The sequence below is a fragment of the Ictidomys tridecemlineatus genome, chromosome 15 (genome assembly GCF_052094955.1).
Source record: "Ictidomys tridecemlineatus isolate mIctTri1 chromosome 15, mIctTri1.hap1, whole genome shotgun sequence".
Taxonomy (NCBI): Eukaryota; Metazoa; Chordata; class Mammalia; order Rodentia; family Sciuridae; genus Ictidomys; species Ictidomys tridecemlineatus.
The window spans coordinates 22,211,749-22,217,791 of record NC_135491.1 but is presented as its reverse complement, the minus strand read 5'-3'; the positions used below and the strand labels follow the sequence as shown (position 1 = coordinate 22,217,791).

Below are 6,043 nucleotides of genomic sequence, written 5' to 3'. Positions count from 1 at the left end.
AGAGCCGTCACCTGCTCTGAGTCTTCTCCCAGGAATGCTCTCTCCACCCACCCCCACCTTGGACCCTGCCCACTCACCCCTCCTGGACTTCGTTCACTTATTTTCCACTCTGAATGTTTGAAATATGGAGTGCCTCCCATATGCTCATGGGCAGCTTCCTTCTGACAGGAAAAGGGCCCCAAACAAGTAAACAAATGTCTAATTACAAAATGTCTCAAGTGCTACGAAGAATAAAAATATGGAGCTTAATTAAAAGAATGAAGCATTTATTCCACCATATGAGCTGTACTTCAAGGCAACCAAAGAGCCTGGAAAATTTCTTTTCCAGAAGACTTTAGTGAATAAAGAGTAGTGTGTCCAGGTGGGGGTGGGAACAGGGGCAGGGAATAGTGTGTCCAGAGGAGAGGAGTGTTTCATGACTAACACGGTTCAGAATCACAAGGACACAGAAACGATAAGAAGCAGAGGACTCTTAGTCCATTTTATGATTGTGTCTAAGTTCTCTACAGACTATGCACCTCGTCCCTTGACTGCATCGGGGTCACCTCCCTTGACTGCTTCAGGGTGACCTTACCCATACACTGTCCCCCCGCCCCCCGGATATGCTTCTAATTTGGAATAAATGAAGGAAACAGAAAATGCACAGTATTTAGAAAATTGTAATCAAATAACTGATTGGAGAAACAATTATCAATGGATAAAACGGTGATGTGTGAAGCTGATGGGGAACTTCACCACGGAGGAGTGAGGCTGTTGCCACCTGACCCCACCAGCCAATCACCATGAGAGCGAGACAGCCAGGCACTAGAGGTGATGATAGAAGAACATGGAGCATCACCCATGGACACGAATCTAACAGAGCTTCCAGAACTTATTCCCCATCTACAGGAAACACAGGGAAGAGAGGAAGGAGTTAAAAAATGACTCCACAAAGAACCCTCAGACAAATCCAGAATGTGAAATGATTCTACAGGAATCTGACCTGGTTTCTACAGCAAAGATGGAAAGGAAGGGGCTCCTACAGGGTGAAAAAGACCAAAGGATACAATAACCAGATGTAGTGTGTGGATACCGTTTGGACTGTGATTCACGCCAACAGCTAAAAAGACCTATTTGAGACCACTGGGAAATTCAATGTTAGTCTGAATATTAAATGACACTAAGAACTATCGTTCATTTTGTTTCGGTGTCTTACTGGTGTTAGGGTGATGTGAGAAAACATTTTTAGCAACGCATGCTCTAGTATGTTAAAGTGAAATGACATCATGTTTGGAATTTGCCTTAAAATATTTCAGCCAAAAGAAAAAAAAAAGCAACAACTCTGGCTCAATGAAGTAGATATGACAAAATGTTTTAATTATTAAATAAACAGGATCAGGACATGAAGATTCATTGTACTATCATCTTTCTACTAGATGTGTATAGGTTTGAATTTTTTTTTTTATCTCATTAAAAGAATCCTAAATGAAACAGGGTGCTGGGAGAAAATTGGTTAAGAGGTGAGATAGAAAATAACAGTCCTGAGACAGAGATGACTAAATTTAGAGAGCGTGGCTGGGAAAGGCCCGCATAGGGAGAGGATATTGACACTGAAGGAGCCAGTCTCTGAGAAAGCTGGAGAAGGAACAAGGGGATGCGGGTGAAGAACAGGTGCAAACACGTCAAAGCAGCAAAAGGCCTGGCGTGTCAGGGAAAGGGGAAGCGAGCCAGAGAGGATGGAACAGAAGGAGCCGAGGGACAGAGGCCCAGGATGAGACGGGCTGGGGCAGGGGCCAAGCCAGGCAGGGCCTTGGACTCCCCACCGAGAGATATGACGTTATTCCATAATCAGTGGGAAGCTGTCCTTTGCCTTTAAGACGGGGCAGATCTGATGCAATTGACTTCTAAAAGAGATGGCTCTATTCAGTGACAAAGGCATTTTAGCAGGGAAGAGGCAGTGCCAGTGGGAGACCCATTCAGGAGAGAGTATGGCATCCAGGCACTGGACAGTGGCTTGGTCTGGGATGGCAGCAGAGAAAGAGGCAAGGAACAGATTGGAAACATTTGGGGGCCCACTGAACACATGAGGGTTTGCTGATCTATGTATTGTAGAGGACAAGGAAAGGGGAAACCATGGATAAATTCCAGGTTTGGGGTTTGAGAGAACAAATGGTGGTGCCATCTCCTGAGATAAGGGAGAAGCAGGTAGTGAATCCAGAGTTCACCCTGGAGCATTTATATTGCAATTGCTTGGCAGGCAAACAAGTGGGATGTCCTATAGGCAGGGCAGAGGTGTGGACTGGGAGTGGCAGGAGCTCCGGGGAGGAAGTTTATGGAGAAGGCTCCCAGTGAGGGGTTTCATCATTTAAATAGACTAGGAGGAGCAAAGACACAGAGAAGAAGCAACCAGGCAGCGGGAAGGAACCAGGAGGGTGTCTTGTCACTGGAACCACAAGCAGCAATGTTCTTTAAAAAAAGGGGGGGGGGAGGCCACGAACCCCAAGCCTGGAAAAAGCCCTTTGGAGTTGGCAAGATGAAGGGCATTGGTGCGGGTCTTAGTCCATCCAGGCTGCTATCACAAAATGCCACAAACTGAATGGCTTATAAACATTAGAAAATGTCATTCTCACAGTTTTTGAGCTGGAACAGTCTACGTTCAAGGTGCTGGAAGGTCTGAGGGGCTGAGCGCTGTCTCAGGCCTCTTTCCTAAGGGCACTAATCACCTCCCAAAGGTCTTCCCTCCTCACATCATCACCTTTGGGGTTTCAAAAACAAATTTTGGGGGGGACACACTCAGCATAGCAGTGACTTTGACAAAGTCAGTTCCAGTGATCACTTCCTGCTCCATTCTGCATCTTGAAGGACCAGGGCCCCTGCTGCTAGGTGCTTCCCTCCTCTGTACTTCTCTGGCTGCTCTGTTCTGACAGGTAGGCTCCTTTGCCCCTGCACCTAGGGAGCGTGATGAGGGCAGCAGGCCTGCCAGCTTTCACGCTTAAAACGGAATTCATCGTGCTTAATGAGCACTGACTGTGTGCAAGGCAGCTGTGGGCTCAGTTCAATGGCACATTCATAACCAGCTCCCCTCTGTTATCCAGCATCAAGAAGGTTGTGAAGACATTTGCAGAAATAAAAGCCATCTGACGCCACTCCCCCTAAAAAAAAAAAAGAGGGTCATGAAGGCAGGAAATGTGATCAACTGTCCCCAAACACAGGAACTGAGCTCACTGATCTTCCCCACCAAAAACTCATCAGAGCAAATCTAGGAAGGAACTCCTTCTGAGAACCAAGGGACAGATCCCCAAAATACAGCCACGCTTTACCCTAGACCAGGAACACTGAACTCACCAATGCTTCCCAGCCTCACACCAGCCTCTTTTTTCTCCTTCTGGCCAGCGGAGATAGATGAGAGGCCCAGAGGTGAATGGATTCCCCAAAGTCACAGAAGACCTATGTGTTCTATGGCCCTTCTCTTCAACACGGCGGGGTTGTTGCTGGGTACATTCCACCCAGGGCCTCTTCCTGAAGGACTCCCTCCCGAAAGTCCTCCCTTCAGACCTGTGATCCCTCCTCTAGCTTTCCCACACCCCTGGCCACTACTGATCTTTTTCCTTACGCCAAACCCATTTTTATACCTCAATTTGAGGTAATATCACATCACACCGTGAGTAGCTAGCTTCTCAATTCTCCTTTAAATATTTAGCTTGATCAAGGAAAAAGCCTATTCGAAGCTAAGAAGTCTTTAAGACCTCTCTGTTTGCTTATCTTTAAAAAAAATCATAAAATATATGGAACATAAAATTTATTATCACCATTTGGTGTTTTTTTGTTATTCTCTGTGTGTGGGGTGGGTGGTACTAACCCAGGGGTCTAATCCAGGATTTTGCCCATGCTAGGTAAGCACTCTGCATTGAGCTACATCCCCAAACCTTTTGTAAAATTTTTATCTTAAGGGTCTTATTAAGTTGCCTAGGCTGGCCTTGAACTTGAGATTCTCCTAACTCAGCCTCCTGAGTATCTGGAATTACAGGTGTGTGCCACCATACCAGGCTCTCTCCACCATATTTAAGTTGTACATTTAGGATGTTCATGATGTTCACCATTTCTATTTATCCAAAGAACTCTTTATCTTGCACAATTGAAACTTGGTAGTCGTTAAATGGTGACTCCCTGCTCTGCCCTCCCCTGCTCCAGGAAACTTACTCAATTTTCTGTCTCCATGAATCTGACTACTGCAGATTCCTTGTATAAGTGGGATCATATAGTCAACTTTTTTTTTTTTTTTTAAACAGGAAGATACCAGGCCTCAGGCTCATGGCTGGGGCAGGCAGCACTCTCTGCCTCACGTTGTTCTGTCTTTAGATATAAACATCTTGATACTTTCCTTCTCCTTGTGGCTAGTAATGCTGGGTTTCCATTTAGGGTAGGGATAGGAGATTTTCCTTTTCAAACAAATGGATAGAAATGGAAAATATAATTTGTAGTGCAAGGTCGAAGGTGGAGAGGCCCTCAGAGCGGATGAGGAGGGGGGGGGTGGTGGTAGGAGGCAGGGAAGCCCCGGCCCTGAGTATGGAATCTCCTTTGTGTCCCTAATATCAGCAAAAGAATGTGCCCTGGGCTCAGCTTCACGTACCCAGACTCCTTGGCTTCCTATCACCACCACCTGGAAAAGGTTTTCTGTAGTTCTCACCCTTGCCCCCTATCCGTTCATCCATCCATTTATTTACTTTGCAAATCTGGCTTTCCAGAACCTGGGCTGGGCTCTGGGAATGCTCAGGCTGCTAGGCCTTGGATACTTCCAATCTGACCCCTTCTCTTGTTTCTTCTGTTCTGACTCTCTCTCATCCAGGACCCTACTTTGCAGGCACTGAGTCAGCCCCGAATTCCCAAGTGGAGTTTCGAGGTCACATTACCACAGTGGCCAAGTTGTTACCTAGTACAGACAAGGGACGAAGCTGCTTCACCCACAGGGCAGCCTCCTGCTGTGGCTGTGCATAGATGTGGGCTCAACTTTGCCAAATTATACTACTGTTCAGTGAGCCAGAAACTCTCCTGTGTACAGGAATTTAAATTTTTGCTAATTCTCCGAGGGCTGCTAGTGTCTGAAACTTCTGCCCAGTAGCATTTTAGGTAAATCCTGCTTGTTTAGTGTTCAATTTGCCCCCAACTAGTATAAAATGTTCCTCAAATTCCCTGTAGGGCAGGACCAGACAGGTCCACCCGATCCACTGGTGCTTAACCCCTGGGAAGCCACATGGTACTCCTCAGGATGCCAGGTCAATTCATAAGTGGATTACTATGTGACTGACACACATGAGTGACTGAGGGCTGCTTCCAGGGAAGTCAGGATTCCTGGGGCATTGAAACAAGGAACCTAATGTTCACTCCCACACCTAGGCTTGGCAACCCTACAACCATGTGTCAGTGGCTTTACAGATCTTGTAGCCAAGGGCCCACGTGGGCCTGGGGGGCCACTAAGAGGCTAACGGGTGAGTACGAATGGGCCTGCCCCAGGCTAGACAAAGTTTGACAGTTTCTCAACTTTTGACTCACCCATGACATCCAGGATTCTTGGTTGCAAATTATGAGAAAAATCCAATCTCATCTGAATAAGCCAGTACATGAAAATAATTCAATGGTTCCAGTATCCAGAAAGTTTCTAGTAATCCAGTCTTAGGCATGATTGGATACAGGGCCTCAATAGATCAGAAGCCTGCCTCCCAGCACCTCTGGCTCTGCTCTCCAGGAAGAACTTCCCTCTAAAGCAGGTCAACTTATGTGGCAAGATGGCCTCATGGCTCCAGGCCCACTTCCAGTCAGCCTAGCAACTCCTGAGGATTGTCATTGGCCTGGCTTGGACCATATGCCTGTGCTTAAACCAATCATATAGCCAGGAATGTGGGGCTCTGATTGGCCAAGTCCCTCTCTCCCATCAAAGTGCAGAGGGTGTTGCTTAGAGAAAAATGTTGATCCCTGACCAGAAGGGAGATGCCAGAGCCTTCTCCCTCCAAGCCCCTCCTCTGTTTTGCAGCTGTGCCTGTCTTCAGAAACCCAAAAGGAGGAGATT

General features: G+C 46.8%; 1 long non-coding RNA gene across 1 annotated transcript; it reads right to left on the bottom strand.

Annotated features, from left to right (window-relative positions):
• Nucleotides 1–1,335: 1,335 nt before the first annotated feature.
• On the bottom strand, nt 1,336–5,759 carry LOC144370838 (uncharacterized). The gene is made up of 2 exons (XR_013430831.1): nt 5,530–5,759; nt 1,336–3,131 (listed from the first exon to the last, which is right to left on the bottom strand). It is a non-coding gene; the product is annotated as an uncharacterized LOC144370838 (long non-coding RNA).
• Between the last annotated feature and the right edge of the window lie 284 nt (nt 5,760–6,043).